This window comes from Mirounga angustirostris, unplaced genomic scaffold (assembly GCF_029215605.1).
Source record: "Mirounga angustirostris isolate CCGP_5_RB_7025 unplaced genomic scaffold, mMirAng1.0.hap1 SCAF_2, whole genome shotgun sequence".
Classification (NCBI taxonomy): domain Eukaryota; kingdom Metazoa; phylum Chordata; class Mammalia; order Carnivora; family Phocidae; genus Mirounga; species Mirounga angustirostris.
The window spans coordinates 128,274,696-128,291,342 of NW_026991710.1; the positions used below are offsets into that span (position 1 = coordinate 128,274,696).

Sequence of the window (16,647 nt, forward strand, 5' to 3'; positions counted from 1 at the left end):
TCCTGGGATCGAGCCCCCCATCGGGCTCCCTGCTCAGCAGAGAGCCTGCTTCTCCCTTTCCCTCTGCCTGCCGCTCTGCCTACTTGTGCTCTCTGTCAAATAAATAAATTAAAAAAATATATATATAAATTTTTTAAGGATTTAAGAATATTTTCTAAATGTTGGGAGAGGAATAGTGGCAACAAAAATATGTGGTCCAGTGGACACAAAAACCGAACTGTTTTAATAAAAATTTTCAATTATATATAAAAGAGAAAAGCCTAATGAATTCCTATATATCTACTCATCACCCATATTCCACAATTATTCAAGATATTACCAATATTGCTGTCTTTGTCTTTTTTTTGAGGTTTTTTTTTTTTTTTCTTAAGATTTTGTTTATTTGACAGAGAGAGACACAGGGAGAGAGGGAACACAAGCAGGGGGAGTGGGAGAGGGAGAAGCAGGCTCCCCACCGAGCAGGGAGCACGACGCAGGGCTTGATCCCAGGACCCTGGGATCATAACCTGAGCCAAAGGCAGACGCTTAATGACTGAGCCACCCAGGTGCCCCCCTTTGAGGTATTTTAAAGTAAATCCTAGACATAATGTCACTCCCTCTCCCACCCACCCACATCATATATATTTAAATAATTTATCCATTGCTTTATATAATCACAAAATCACTACATCACACTCATCAAATTAACAGTTTCCATAGTATTAACTAATAACAGTCATTATTTAAATTTCCAATATCATCTCAAAAATGTCTTTTCTAGGTAATGTGATCTAAAAAGAACCCAGGGGCGCCTGGGTGGCCTCAGTCAGTTAAGTGTCTGACTTTGGCTCAGGTCATGATCCCAGGGTCCTGGGATCAAGCCCCTCTTTGGGCTCCCTACTCAACAGGGAGTCTGCTTCTCCCTCTGCCCCTCCCCCAGCTCATTCTCTCTCTTTCTCTCTCTCTCTCTTTCAAATAAATAAATAAATAAAAATCTTAAAAAAAAAAAAAATCCAAACAAGAACTACTCTTCGTATGTGGCTGTTATGTTTCTTAGATCTCTTTTACTTGATAGTAACTCCCCATGTCCCTCTTTTTCATGCCACTGACGTGGAGAAACCACATTAGCTGTCCTGTATTCTGAAATTGTCTGTATGCTTCTTCACTGTGTCACTTACTTTGTAACCCAATCTCTCCTACTTCCCACAAATAACTTCTCATAATGCCTATTCCAAATTCCAACCCCAACATAAATACTAGAGATACAGGCAGCAGACAGACACAGGAGTCCTTCAAACTCCAGAGAATCAAACAGCAATTTAAGTCTACTGGTAATTTTTAACATTTGTTGAAATTAATCTGAAAAATTTAATATGGTGCAATAGCTCTGAAAAGACAGAAGAGGGAACTATACAATTAAGAATTCTACACTTAAGCAGCACTAAATTTTGTTTTACCTTTAAGCCCTGATTTTCAAGTTTACAATGGTTAAAAATATAGTAATGATAACCATTTTAGATATCCTCTTTCCGACAAACAAAAAGTCCTAGAACCTAAAAAAAAGATGTGGAAAAACAGGATAAAGACTGAATGCACAGATATGTTTAAGTTGTAACACACTAATAAATAACCATTAACCAAAGCAACCCATTCAATTATTCTAACAAACAATGCACTGCCACTTTCTAAATAATTTTCTTCAATAAAAAGTATATCTAAATAAAACCAACGTATGTGTTTTTAATAACCATTTCAGTTCAAAATAGTAAGTGTAAAAATATGTTTTCAAGAAGTTTTTTTAAAGGAAAATCCAGAAATAAAGATTTTACAGCAAATTACTTTTACATATCCATTTATTCAAAGGGAAACTTCAAAAAGACTTGAGTAATCATGGTATCTTAAGAATACGTATATATAGTCTATGATGTTTCCTGGTTCGAAGGTAAAGGAAAAGGGTAGTGGTAACTCAGTTTTCAATGGATTTCTCTACCACTCCAGTCACCCCCAACCCCACTGAAAAAGAGAGGGAGAGAGAGAGAGGGAGAGAGGGAGAGAGATACAGAGAAAGCTCAAGAAACTTTTAAAATTTGATGTTTAAAATAAACTTTCTAAGAAGAGTGATACAATGGTCAAAAATAAACTTTACTAGTGGTAAGGCACATTTACTTTCACCTTCTAAAAGAGTATCTAATAAATTACTGACTCGCCTTCTGACATTTTTAACTTTCAAAAGGTAAAAGAAATGTATCAACTTAGTCAACTAAAAAGAATGATCTGGATGTACATGATCCAACATAGCACAGAGACACTATTAGGAAAACAACACATCTGGGCTCTAGGTCAGACAATTCTCAGTAGGCAATATTATCTTAAGCAAGCCATCATCTCATAAACATCCATTTGCTCATTTAAAAATGGCAGCATAATAATCTCACGTTGACTTGCTTCCATAGTCCCATCTCTTTGCAAACCAGCTCCATTAAGAATTAACTTACTTATAACTGAGGAAAAGCACTCATCATGTAAAAACGAAGGAGAGGGGGAGAGGGGGAGAAAAGAAAGAAAGAGAGAAAGAAAGAAAGAAAAGAAAAAAAGAGAAAGAAAGAAAGAAAGAAAGAGAGAGAGAGAGAGAGAGAGAAAGAAAGGAAGGAAGGAAGGAAGGAAGGAAGGAAGGAAGGAAGGAAGGAAGGAAGGGAGGGAAGGGAGGGGAGGGGAGGGGAGAAGAGGGGAGGGAAAGGAGAGGAAAGGAGAGGAAAGGAGAGGAAAGGAGAGGAGAGGAAAGGAAAGGAGAGGAGAGGAGAGGAGAGGAGAGGAGAGGAGAGGAGAGGAGAGGAGAGGAGAGGAGAGGAGGGAGGGGTAATTGGGGGACCACCTAGCTATGTTCAGTTTGTTATGTCAGCTTCTGTGTATCACAAAAATGTTTCAGCATGTGTTGAGAGATAGATGAGCAATTCAATCTTGCCCATTTTGTAGCTTAGCTGAAAGCAAAACCAATACAGCCTTAACATAGCTAGAAAACCACAATTAAAAATTCCCCAACTGGTGTGATCTAAACTTACAGAAATTAGGGTCTAGTTACTTCCTCTCTGCATATTTACTCCAAGGTGCAGTGAAATGGTCCCAAAAGAGAAGTGAGGAATTCCGTCTTGAAAAGTAGTATTCTCCCTAAATTACTAGCCAAAATGGAAAGCCAGTTCAGATTACAACATAACTTCACTAGGTAAAAGAGCATTCAATCTACCACTAATGCTGTAAGAAAAATAGTCAAGCCAGAGGGACACTTCAGAATCAACCTATTTTCAAAACCATTAGCACTTCTACTTTTTCCAATTAAGCTGACTCTATAGTAAAACAAAAAGCCTAATTTTATACTAGTTTCTGCCTAATAAGCAAGATGGTGTCATTACTCCATCTCTTTAGAGCAAGTACAGTACTACAGTATCCTAGCAAATTAACTACAAGAGTAGCCAAATCATGCAAAGAGCAAACCCAATAGTCATTCCCAAGATTCTTTTTATAGATAGCAATTTAGTCAGTCAACCCTGGTGATCAATGGGGAGTTATATCAAAAGCAGACTGCCCTTATAGTCATAAAGCAGTGCTTTGGAAGCAAACCAGGTGGAGGGGCAGGGCAGGAACTATAGTTTTAAAACGTATAGCCAATACTACAATAAATACACCAATTTTCTTTATACTACACACTATAGAAAGTAATGCTTTACATACCTAATAACATCTTCTGTTTGCGGATAATAATAGGTATGGGTGGAGAACGGCAGAACCTTCTTCCCTGTTTACAAAATGGAGGATAATAATGGTTTTAACAGGTATTATGGGGTATGAGAAAGAAGGGAATCTTGGAGGAAAATGGCCTAGGATGCTGACCTATTTCTAAAAGTCAGGGATGAGTTAAACTATAATCTCTCTCTAATGGAATGACTTAATAATAACTGAGATTCAAACTGGAAACCCTAAATCATCCCCAAATAAAACTATGGTCATAATATGCTACCTTTTAAAAAGAAAGTATATATTATTAAAATAGTTATATCAAAAAAACATTTTAAATTGTTTTCCTCTCCAAAACATATTCTATGGAATTTATATTTTATCATAAGGTTTTAATCACTTTGGAGCTAGAATTGCTAATTTCTATAACAAATGGGTTCAAAGAAGTCAGAAACCCTCAGGAGCAAAGTCTGAGGTTATACTATATATAATTATATATTACTATATATATAAAGAAGTACTACACTTACTGAGTTAAAGTAGCCAGTCATCCATGGCAAGTAACAATACTAAACAAACAGAAAATGTTTACTTTATACTATTACTTTATACTATTTAAGATTTTCAGCAATTTTCCCCTAATTGGACCCTTTCCAAATGAAATCTTACAATATTTAAAACATATGAACAATATTATTAGTGTAAAATTTTTATAAGTTACAGATTTCCTGAGTTATATTTACTTATATAAAGAAAATTAATAAAGCAAAAAAAGGCTATCTAGTAAGTATAAAAACATGTAATCATTGAGTTTTTATCAGTTTCAGCAACTTATTTCTATATTGTTTTGGTTACACTATATCAAGAAAATCCTGATAAAGATTAAGTAGTTGAATAAGAAATTTCTAAAAGATATATTGGAAATTTTCGATCCACATTCACAGTGTAATACTCCCTCTAGTCTTACACATTCCTGTCATGATGCCTAGAGACACTAGACATTATTAGAACACATTCCTACAGTGGGATGGCTAGCAATGATTTAACTATACATGGTAATGATTGATCTCTATCTAAATATATACCACTACACCCAAATTAAGTGAAATATATTCCCAATTCAGCTTATTTTAGCCAGAACCAATAAAGTTACCTGATAATTATACTTAACAAAACCTTCAAATCTGTGTTAAAACGTCTTTTCAGACATTTACCTGGCAATAATCACATAAATGAATAAGAGAAAAAGTGGCAAAATTAAAAGAACTACCCACTATTACCAAATAGAATTGTGTTCCAGGAATTCAAATCTTACATAATATTGGGGGGAGGGGGGGAGACCATTACCAACAAATTTCAGGAAGCTTAATAGAACATTAGAAATGGATCTCTAAGTACAGAGAATATAATCAGAATATTCCCAAATTCACAATGAGAAGAGTAGTAACAGAAGTAGGATTTGAACCTGCCCAACATCAAAATTTTTTTTTGATGGTAAGCTGTCTCAAAAACTGAATGGTGACCTAGATTGGCTTTCCTATTACTAAAGGTCTTAAAAGAATGATCCAATGCAGGTAAGACTTAAATAAGTGATATATTTAAAGATTTAAACTTTTTAAAAAACCAGGCTATCCAATTTCATAGTAGGCAATAATAGGATTTTTTTAAATGAAATAGAAAAGTATTGTGAAAAATACAAAATAACAATACTACCAAAGGAAAAAATTGAATTAGCAAATCCAAAACCTTCTTTCAAGAAAATTTTCACTAGTGAATTCTATCAAATATTTAAGAAAACCATATGCCAAGTTTTATATAAACTTTAAGTCTGGCATACAAACATTGGCCAGTATTATACAAAACAGAGGAAAAAAGGACACTTTCAGCTTTGACAAAAAGTTTAGCAAATCAAATCCAGTAATATATAAAAATAATATGTCCTAACAAAGCGGAGTTTTCCTAAGAATGTAGAGTTAACATGAAAAATACTTAGCGTTAATTCACAGTAATAGCTTAAAAGAAAAAAACTAAATGATCATGGCAGTAAATGTAGAGCATCCAGGGACGAAATCAAATACCATAAATAATTAAAAACAGACAGACAAAACCACTGAGTAAAGAACTTCTTCAACCAGATAAAGGGTATCTATGAAAGTCCTATGGCTAACAACAGATTTAAGAGTGAAATAAATATATTCTCCCTAAGTCTGGGAACATGGCAAGAATGTCTGCTCTCATTTATTTATACTCATAATTATACTGCAGAAATCTAACATAAAAAGGTAAGAGAAAGAAAAACAAAAAGATCAAAAAAGAGGTAAAACTGTCTCTGTTCATATGATTGTTTATGTAGAAAATCCTAAGAAATCTAACCCAAAAAGGTACTATAAACAGGAAATAAGCACTGGTGAGGATATGGAGAAACTGAAACCCCTGTAAATTGGTGGTAGTAGAACACAATGGTGAAGTCAACTGTGGAAAAGTCTGGCAGTTTCTCAAAAAGCTAAACATAGAATTATACCACATGACCCAGCTATTCCATTTCTAGGTACATACCCAAGAGAACGGAAAAGAGGACTCAGATACGTGTACACCAGTGTCCACTGCAGCATTAGTCACAAAAGCCAAAAGGGGTAAACAGCCCAAGTATCCACAAGCAGATGAATAAATAAACAAAATGGAATGGAATATTATCCAGCCATAAAAAGAAATGAAATTCTAATGCATGCTACAACATAAATGAACTTTGAAAACTTTATGCCAAGTGAAAAGCCAGACATGAGACAAATACTGGATGATTCCACTTATATGAAATGTCTATCATAGGCAAATTCATATAGGCAGAAAGTTGATTAGATATTACCAGGACCTGGGAGAGGGAGAAAATGAGGAATTATTGCTTAATTAAATTAGAGTTCAGTATTTCTTATCACCTTAAAAAAAAAAAAAAACTGCCATACATTACTGAGAGCAATTAAAAGATAATCTAAATGAAAGATAAACCATGTTCATAAGCTAGAATACTAAATATTAATGTCAATTTGTCATAATGTCTTATTATGACATGTTATACTAAATATTGTATGATAGGTCTATTCTCAAAATCGTGAGATCAGATACTTCACCAAAGAAGACTCTCAAATTGCCAACACACAAAAAGATGCTCAATATTAACATTAGAGAAATATAAATTAAGCCAGAAATACCTCAACTTTGTGCTATTATTTTCATATACATTTTAAACTGAACAATACATAGTTTTTGCTTTAATCCTAGGTAATTTTTTAAATTAATAAAAGTGTATATAGTTGGTATAATTACCCTTTCTTTAATGTTGATTCCTTACAGTAGATGGCACTTGTAATCTGGTGCCATTTCCCTTCAGACTAATGAACTTCCTTTAGAACTGCTTGCAATGCCAGTGGACTAGTGAAAAATTCCATCAGTTTTTGTTTACCTCTTCAATGGTTCTCTTGCTTCTAGAATTTCCCTCAGTATATTCCCAGTATATAGCTTGGCTAGGCCTAATTTCTGTCCTATGCCACTGAACGGCAGGAGGCTGGGATGCACCCAAAGCCAAGAAAGCTACACATCACAGTTGCAGGTTTATCTGGCTTCTGCCTCATTTTGGTCATTTTCTGCTGCTTTCAAACAGCTGGAAGTTTTTCTTTCAATATTTTACCCAGATTTTATAACTGTTATCTGAAGGATGATTCACTCAACTACTTCACTGGCCTGACTGCATCATTACCAGATGTCAGAAACTCAAAATTCTATTAATGTTTAGTGAAAAACTTCTAACATCCTTGATTTTCTTTCCTCCCTCCGAATTAGGACCTTCATCTCACCACATAAGAATTTAAAGTACTCCTATTTCCTTCTAGTCTTTTCTCCCTTAACTCACATAGTACACTGACAGTGATTTCTTATCTATCACACTGCTTTTATCATTAGAAACAATGTTTTCTGTGAAAACCAGGAAACATGTAATGAGAAACCTAATTTTAATTTTCAACTCCACCACTATCTGTGAAACTATAAGTAAATCACAATCTCTGTGATCCCTATTTCTACCATCTACAAATCAGAATATCATCTGCCTCATTAGTTAAGCTTAGGACCAAAATATAATAATTAATGTTTACAAGTGTAGACAAGAATTGGTCAAAGATGTTATAGGCTTTGTGACATGAGAGTAAATGAACTGTTAAAATCATTATATAAAAAAGAACAAATGAACAGACTCGGACAGTCAGATAATGAGTTCATTCACTAATTCAAAAAGCATTTACTAAGTTCCAACCAGATATCAAACTTTTTTTTTTAAGATTTTATTTATTTATTTGACAGAGAGAGAGAAAGCAAGAGAGGGAACACAAGCAGGGGGAGTGGGAGAGGGAGAAGCAGGCTTCCCGCCGAGCAAGGAGCCCGAAGCGGGGCTCGATCCCAGGACCCTGGGATCATGATCTGAGCCAAAGGCAGACACTTAATGACTGAGCCACCCAGGCGCCCCTCAAACATTTTCAAGGCAAATTTTTCAGCATAAGAAGTAATAATTTTGGGGTGCTGAGGACATAATAACTGAGGTAAAATAGGTAATGAAGAAATACATGGCATTTGTGAGGCATCACAAATCTGTGATAATTTATATAATAAAAACAGAGACCATCTCCTACAAGGATATGTAATGAAGAGGAGCAAAGCTTCAACCCAGTTTATACTTAAGAGGTATATAAAAGAAAAGAGCAATAACAAACAAACAAACATGTAGTCAGAGACATCACAGAAAAACCATAAAGTACAGTATTACAGAAGACAAGGGAGAAGTGAATGTTAAGAAGAAGGAAAATACCAAATGCTGAAAAAGAGTAGGACAGGATGAGAAATGAAAACACACAGATTTAGCAACTGGAACTGTCTTACCTTGGGGATAATATAAAGCATTTTTTTTAAAGATTTTATTTATTCATATATTTGAGAGAGACAGAGACAGAGATAGCAAGAGAGAGCACAAGTGGAGAAGAGAGGGAGAAGCAGGCTCCCCACTGAGCAGTGAACCTGATGATTTGGCGCTCTATCCCAGGACCCTGGGATCATGACCTGAGCCGAAGGCAGACAGATGCTTAACTGACTGAGCCACCCAGGCACTCCAATATAAAGCACTTTAACATCAGCCTAACTAATGTCTGTCTACCTGGTTAGGTAAGAAAAGAAGTTTACTTTCACTCAAGGAAACAGAACTTTAGTAGAAACAACAATCAAACTGCAGAAGGTAATTGAAAAATAATTGATAAACTGGACAACTAGAGTCAATATAAATCAAACAAGCTCAGTGATAATGGGAAGGATAGGGAAAGAGTAAAAGTAAGTATGATAAGACAGAGAACCCAGCATGGAGCATAATAAGAATAACAGAAAACAGCAAGGTTCAAGTGACAGGAAGAAGGGATAAGATTAAGAATATAGATGTTAGCCTTTGAAATAAATGAAAACATCGTGTTCTTTGAGTAAAGACAGACTAAGGAAAGAAAGTATAAAATATGAAATGAGAAAAGAATGAGGAAAATAGAAATAGGACTGGTCTTTTGAGGACAGTGGAAAGGTTCCAAATAACTAATATGTAAAATGAAACAGAAGATCAAAATGAGATAAGGATTACCAGGAAGCACTGAGGCTAAAGCTAAGGGAAAAGTGCTGATTTATACTAGAAAACTCTAAAGACAGTAATAGGGTAGAACTCTAGCAAATCTAGGTAGTCCATGAACAGTTGTAATTATTTCAATTAATAGACTGGGAAATTTGTGAAGAAAGATTAGGAGAATGGAAACCTTGAGTATTCATAAGAATAAAATTGAGATGATGATTAAATTAAAGGTGGGTTACTCTGGATCAAGTTTTTCATTAAAAAAGAGGTAAGTTCTGAAGGAAAAAACTTTTAGGAAAACTTCCTTGTATAATGTTACTACATAAATTGTACTGGGAGAAAAGGGAGTCAACTACTACTGTGTAATGGTCTTCGGACATTTGTACAAAAATAATGTGACATTTAGAATAATCCAAGTCCATTTGAGCTTTCCTCAGTAAGATTAGTAAGTAGTGAAAGACCCTTCTGATAAAGAATAGTTTAATTGTTCTATCCATGCAACCCTGGCCAAGGTATATTAATGAATCACATCAGCAGAATAGCAAACTCGAAGACATGGGCTGAGAATCTGCTACCTACAGTATAAAGCAGCTCCTACTGACTTCAGTGACAAATTAGTGGTTTAACTAAAGGGTAATCCTTCTTACTCTTGTAAGAAAAAGGGGTCAATTAATATTAAACCCACATTTCAAATATAAATACTCAGTGAATATATTATGTTAGTAAGCATATAGAACAAGAGAAGGAAAATATAGTTCACAAAAACCATTTTACCTTAACTCAGCCATAAATAGGTTATCAAAATCCTCTTAATTACCACATGCAACATATACCATAGAAGGAAGTAACTCTCAACTAAATCTTTTCATTTTTTATTACAACAGAAAATGTAACACCATCATGAATGAGATATGTCAGTTTTTATTTCCTTTTCCATTGCAAAATGTCCATGGATGGTATAACAGAAACTATAAAAATACCAAACTGAAGAACAATATTACCTTTCCAATGGACACTTGATTGTTAACCAATGGATACCATGATTTAAAATCAACTAAAAAGATGAGTATCAATAACCTTAGCTCTATAAAATTTCATAAAAATAGACCAGATTATTTGAAGTTAATACAGAATAGTATTAGATAATACGAATGATACAAACAAAAGTAAATTTCCTTAATAAAAATATATTTACTATAGTATATTACAATCCCTTGCCCTCACACAGAAGACCAAGGCTACTTAGAATGGTGATATCCCATTGTTATATGCCATTTCTCTATAAACCTACATTAGACAACAGTATAGAACAATTCATTCTGAAATATGCCTTCAATTGATAGAAGCCACACAATGATAAAAAATAAGGAACTAAAATTGTCCCATAAAAATCAAGAAGACACATACCTAACTAAAGCAGAGGTAAACTATACATATTCCACATGTAAGTTTACAAATACATCAAAATATTACTGCCAACAAATATCCTGCACAAGACTAAAACCAGGAAGATTCTCAAAATCTATTCTCTCTTCAGAGAAAAGAACTCAGATAATAGTGTCAGCCTAAAAGGCAATGGTTTATTAAGGTCTGACATCAAACACACATTAACTGCCATGATAAACTAAAGTATTACCCAATCCAAAAAACTAAACATGAATTCACGAGACTAGTATCAATGAATTTATCACACACAGCTAACATTTTCATGGTAACCCATGGGATCAAAATATAACATTTTGCTTAAAACAATTAGCTAAGGAATTGAAGCACAAAGATAATTGCTTCCTTTGGGCTTTGGCTGTCAAACACAAGAAATGCCATTACTTCACAGTCCTACAATAATTTAAACTTTGTCACAGATTTGCACTATCAATGAATATTTATTTAAAAATACATTTGCGGGGTGCCTGGGTGGCTCAGTAGGTTAAGCGTCTACCTTCAGCTCAGGTCACGATCCTGGAGTCCTGGGATAGAGCCCCACATCAGGCTCCCTGCTAAGCGCAGAGTCTGCTTCTTCCTCTGCCCTTTACCCTGCTCATGCTCTCTCTCTCTCTCTCTCTCTCTCAAATAACTAAAATCTTTTTAAAAAATACATTTGCAGTATGACACTAAAAGCACAAGCAACAACAACAAAAAACAGATGATTGAACATCATCAAAATTAAGAACTTTTTTGCTTCAAAAGACACCAGAAATAAAGTGAATAGATAATCCACAGAATGGGAGAAAGTAGTTACAAGTCATGTATATCATAAGGAAATAGTCTTCAGAATATATAAAGAATGCTTACAATTCAACAATAAAAAGACAACCCAATTAAGAAATGGGCAAAAGATTTGAACAGACATTTCTCCAAACAACATATGTAAATGGTCAATAAGCACATGAAATAATGCTCATCATCAGTCAGTATAGAAATGAAAATCAAAACCACAATGAAATACCATTTCACACTCATTAGGATAGCTAAAACACACAAAAGCCTAACAATAACAAGAGTCTGTGAAGATGTGGAAAATCTGGAACCCTCATATCCTGTTGGTGGGATTATAAAATAGTGCAGCCACTTTGACAGTTCCTCAGAGTTAAACAGAGAGGTATCACATTACCCTGCAATTCCATCTCTCTAAGCATTTATCTAAAAGAAAAACACACGTCCACACAAAAACTTATACAAAAATGTTCACTGCAGAAGCATTCCTAATAGCCAAAAAGTAGATACAACTCATCAACTAATGAATGGATACACAAAATGTGGTATACAATGGAATGTTTTTTCCATAAAAATGAATGACACACACTACAACATGGGTGAACCTTGAAAATATTGTTACGTGAAAGCATCCAGACACAAAAGGACAAACAGTATATGCTTCCATTTATATGAAATGCCCAGAATAGGCAAACCCATAGAAACTGAAAATATACTGGTGGTTGCTTGGAGGCAGAGCAGGCGGTGGGACAGGGAAAGGTGTTTAAAGGGAATTAGGGAGTGACTGCTAATGGATAAAATGGTGGATGGAAGTGTCCTAAAATTAGATGGTAGTGACAGTTGTACATCTCTGAATATACTAAAAACCATTAAATTGTACACTTAGGGATGAATTTTCTGATATGTAAAGTGCATTCCAATAAAGCAGTTACTAAAAATAATTTGCAAAAATGAAATATATGATGTAAGTATATACAATGCAAAGAAGACTGCTTCCCTCAAACTAACTCAAATATATGCATCAATGGGGAAAAAAATATTATGTTAATTTTTTCTACTTAATATATCTCCAGAAATCCGTTACCACATTTTTAGGTAGTAAAATTTGTTTGAGATTTTTTAACATCATTTGCTCCTTAAAATGTTACATTTATTATAAATATACAGTAAGCTGAAGAGTTATAATTGTTCAATATTTAAGCATCAACTGTGATTATTACAGAATTTTAGAAACATCATTTGGTTAAATATTTATTCTTTCAAACACATCAAAAAGCATAATAAAAGAAATCAATGTTTATTATTAAATATTTCTTCATGTATCTAGGAAACTTCCATTAGCTAATCAAATAAATGTATTCATTTTTTTTTTTTAAAGATTTTATTTATTTATCTGAGACAGAGAGAATGAGAGAGACAGAGAGCACATGAGAGGGGGGAGGGTCAGAGGGAGAAGCAGACTCCCCGCCGAGCAGGGAGCCCAATGTGGGACTCGATCCCGGGACTCCAGGATCATGACCTGAGCCTAAGGCAGTCGCTTAACCAACTGAGCCACCCAGGCGCTCCTAAATGTATTCATTCTTAATAATATTTCACTAACTACATTAAAACAATTAAACTAAGACACTTGATAAACCAATGCCTCACACTGCTGAAGTATATTTAATAATTTTTAAATCTATCACTATTAACTATTAATCTATACAGTCACCAGAGTCTAAAATACAATGTAAAGTAAAACACATTCTAGGATTAACTGTCTACTTTCAGTCAAAATAAAAAAGTAAAAGCTTTACTTAGTGAAAGCATATGTTTACGAAATTCTTCATATTTTGTTATTACAAAGAAACTGGAGGAATGCAAATAGGAAATAGCTTAGGGCCTTACCACAGTACTGGTCTTCATGTTGACTTACTGGGGTTAACAGAACCTAATGTAAGGAGGAGTCAAGTAATGAATGGCTAAAGAAATCTGTACTACTATCAACAGCTAATAGAAAACTGCTACAAAAATCTTACATGAGGATAATCCTGTTTCATTCACCAAAGTATTAGCATTCCTGTTCAGTAAGACTACTACTTTATTTGAAGTCTTTTAATATTTAGATTGCACACTCAAAGAATTTTCTAAATACAGTGTGTACAAAGAATCAGAAGGAGATCAGAATAAATATAAAGAAACTCCAGTACCAGGTAAAAATTAAAAGAAATATGAATTATATTTATAATTTACACTGGTTATTGTAAACGACATTAAGGTAACATACATGCAAACTTAAATAATATGTAAAACATTTAACACTGAGAATATGTACTTACCTAATACTTAACAGCCTTTTAAAAGTCCCCCTGCTGGTTGAGACTCCCTAAATAAGAAAAAAAAGAAGAGGAAGAGGAAAAGCAAGGGGAAGAGGAAGAAGAAGAAAAGGAAGAAGGAGGAGGAATAGTTTTCCCACTTCAGAAGTTACCCCTACTCTGTAAAATCTACCCAAGAATCCAATTTGTATGAGAATAATTTGGGGTTTTTTTACAACACTGAAACACAAATCATATGCTGAAACTTTGGCACATGATAAATATAAAACATTTTTTCTTAATCTTATAAACAATTTAAATTTTATATGTAATATATAGAAAAGCTAATGAATTATCAAGATATTGGCAGAGTTTATTAGATTGGCAGAGTTTACTAGACTACAAAGAATGAGCTCTATAACAAATCAGATTTTAAAATTATAGACCAAGACAACAGCAAACTAACACTGTCTCAGAGAAGCACTCATATGTTAAATTCTTCCTGACCATTAACATACAATGTCATATACTACATTCTAGTATCTGTAGTTATCACCTTGTAAGTAGCACCTAGACAATCTAACTATAGAGTTAAAGTACTAGTCACTGAGGTAGAAAAATTCTTTACAAAGTATTCTATTTTTTTTTTAAAGATTTATTTGTCAGAGAGAGAGAGAAAGAGAGCAGCAGGCAAAGGGAGAAGCAGGCTCCCCACTGAGCAAGAAGGCCAATGCAGGACTCAATCCCAGGACCCTGGGATCATGGCCTGAACCAAAGGCAGATGCTTAACTGACTGAGCCACCCAGGATCCCTTCATTCTATTTTTTTAAATTAAAGTAAGGAGCATTTTAAAATCAACCTAATGTTGGGACGCCTCTCTCTCATTCTTTCTCTCTCAATAAAAAAATAAAATCAACCTAATGTTAATAGAAAAAAAATTAAAATATTTTACCCATAATAAAAGGAAATGTATAAACTAATTTTACTATTTACAAAAGTAAGTTGTAAATAATTTTATAATATATACCCTTTCAGTCAAGTGTCAAGTCAAAATAGCCTTCAAAACAAAGTTCAAAATGCAAGAAAAAAAGCACTAAATATTATAGAGCTTTTATTGTTTGCCAGGCACATTGTTCAGGACTTGAAAAAACTTAAACACACTTTTAATTACCTCATTTACTCCCCATTTTACAGATTAAAAAAACAAGCCTTATAGAAATTAAGTTGCCTACTTAGAGATATAGCAGCTGCCTTTGCACAATCCAATGTCTTTAAGGCATGGTACTATGACTCTTCAAAAACGAAACAAAACTGGGGCACTTGGCTGGCTCAGTTGGTAGAGAATGTCATATACTCTTGATCTCAGAGTTTTAAGTTCAAGCCCCACATTGAGTGTGGAGCCTACTTAAAAAAAAAAAAAAAAGAAACAAGACGTAATATTACATAAAACTAGCTCAGTCGGTTAAGTGTCTGCCTTCAGCTCAGGTCATGATCCGGGGGTCCTGAAATCGAGCCTTGTGTCAGCTCCATGCTTGATGGGGAATCTGCTTGTCCCTCTCCCTCTGCCCCTCCCACACACCCCTGCTCATGCTCATGTTCTTGCTCTCTCTCTCAAATAAATAAAATCTTTAAAATATATGTGTATATATAATATAAACTTAGACTGTCTCTTTTAGAGTCAACAAAAGTGTTCTTAAATTCCTTTTAAAGAATTACCAGAATACAAATCATGTATCTTACTAACAGAAAATGGTATCATACCAGAATTTACAATACTACATACAAAATAAAATACAAATGTTTTCTTATAGTAAGCCACACCCAAAAGATTTTCTATCACTACTACTGTTAAAATCCATCAAATTTATCCATCCATAGGCCATTGAAAAAGGAAGAAGAAAAAGTGTATTAGAGACTTAAAAATGAAGGTTAAAACAATAAAGCTTCTTCTATGAGATGACAGAAAAATATCGTCATGACTTTCAGATAGGCAAAAATTTCTTAAACAAGACATGAAGATCAACAATGGGACTTCAATAAAATGTAAAGGTTATGTTCTTAAAAAAGTGAAAATGCAAGCTACAGAGCAGCAGAAAATATTCGCAATGCACATATCCAACAAAGGACTCATGAACAAAATATTATTTTAGAAAAATAAGTCACCAAGAACAAGACAACCCAATTTTTAAAACAGGCTAAAGGCCAAACAAAACTTCACAAAAAAATAATTTTAAAACCCAATAGGCATACTGAAAAGGTACTCAATATCACTATCAGGAAAATATAGATAATGCAATAAGAAACTATTACCAACCAAAATGAGTAAGATTTATCTAAAAACCAAGTGCGAGTGACTGCCGGGAGATATGTAAATTAGTATTACCAGTATGGAAAACTATTTGGAAGTATCTACAAAAGGTGAAAATACCCATAGCCAATGACTAAGTAATACCATACCTGGGTACACAAGCAATAGAATGTGTACATATGTGCACAAAAAGCTATACACAAAGTTTATCACAGCAGCTTTATCTAAAGAGCCCAAAACTCTATATAACCCAAACCGTCCACTGGCAAAGGGGGGAAATAAAGGTAGCATATACATATTCATGAAATCCTAAACCTCAGTGAAAATGAGAAAACTAATGTCATACACAAAACAAGATACATCTCACAAACATAATGCTGTTTGAAAGAAGCCAGGTGTGGGTGTGTGTGTATATATACATTTTTTTAATTTAATAAATTCAAAAACAAGACAAACTTATCTCTCATCACAAAGTCAGA

General features: G+C 34.0%; 1 protein-coding gene across 6 annotated transcripts in view; it reads right to left on the minus strand.

Moving 5' to 3' along the window:
• FBXW7 (F-box and WD repeat domain containing 7) overlaps positions 1–16,647 on the minus strand; it is a 221,113-nt gene that overhangs the window by 132,719 nt on the left and 71,747 nt on the right. The gene's annotated exons all lie outside the window — the stretch shown is intronic.